The sequence below is a fragment of the Protopterus annectens genome, chromosome 7.part0 (assembly GCF_019279795.1).
Source record: "Protopterus annectens isolate FY-2018-M chromosome 7.part0, PAN1.0, whole genome shotgun sequence".
Taxonomy (NCBI): domain Eukaryota; kingdom Metazoa; phylum Chordata; order Ceratodontiformes; family Protopteridae; genus Protopterus; species Protopterus annectens.
The window spans coordinates 1,930,548,955-1,930,550,306 of record NC_056739.1 but is presented as its reverse complement, the minus strand read 5'-3'; positions in this window follow the sequence as shown (position 1 = coordinate 1,930,550,306).

Genomic DNA, 1,352 nt, shown 5'->3' with positions numbered 1-1,352 from the left:
GTTCACTGAAGGGAATGAAAAGGACTTTGTCAGGAGGAAAACAACATTTGGGTGGAGTTGTCTTAAGTTTTCAATAGCTGCATTCTTTCCATGCTAACTGGGTCTGTGTTTATGCTGTATGTGGTACCAAATGCATACTACATGTTTGGATATAACTAGAGCAAAAGAACATCATTAGCGACACTATCAATTGTATACTGGCAAGTGATAATTATACAGTAGATATAATTTGTGGCCAAACTATTTTGCATCAAAACATAGAGTCAATTGTTATTCTTGAAGTATTACCACTAAAAAAATGTTCAGCATATTCTGAAAGGTGGAATAATTGAATAGACTGTTCAAGTACAGTGAAAACTGGAAACTTGACAAACATACTAAGTTTTCAAAAAATGTGGATTTCCAAAGTTAAGAAATGCCAGTTAGTCCAAGTGAGTAATATGTAAGAAGTGAAAATCATAATTTCCATTTATACTTTTACATTTAGCTGTCACCACTTTTTAAATTCTGGAAAACTAAGAGACAGTATTCTGAAAGGAAACCAGACTTAAAAATTAAAATGAATCACTACTGACTTAATTCTTATTACTGATTACCTCTCAAACTCTTAGAGCAAGAAATCTGGACAAAGCCTTACATAAAAGTGGGACGAAGGCCGAAAAACAGCGACAATTTTTAAATATTACTCTTACAAACTTAGAAAGTTGATATCATAACAGGTTTTGCATTAGCATGAATTTGCTGAGGGGTATGAAGTCTGAAACTCAAATGTCTGCCATTATTTTCTAACTTCAGCCTTTAATGATTTGACACTAGTTTGCCAGAAAAACATAATTTTATGAAAAATGGACAAAAAATATGAGGCAAATATTTGGACACTCTGCAAAAATCTATACAGTTGAGAGGTATTAGAGCTCACATTCCAAAACATAACAGAATGTTGGTTATCATCATTTTCAATCTAAAAATTGTCATTAACAATGTTAGAGTTTGCAAGAAACCATTGGTACAAATTCATTGATATTAGAAAGCACATCAGTATCATTCAGGTAGAAAACACATTAATTTACCTCTGATCACCAAATGAAAATAAAATTACTTTTCAAGGTTAAGTGAATTTCAAATATTACTGACAGGTCCATTGGATGATTACAATAAGCACTCTGTGCCTTCGACTAATTTATCCACTTATGCTTCACTGCTAAGGGTAAACCCAACTGGTTGTGGGTAACTCCTACCAGCAGAATTATGTTTATTCATTAATTATTTAAATAGTGGTTGTTGGCATCAAATTACATCACTGATACTAGATAAATGGAGAAAATTATAACTGTTTTCTCTGTGTTTAGGCA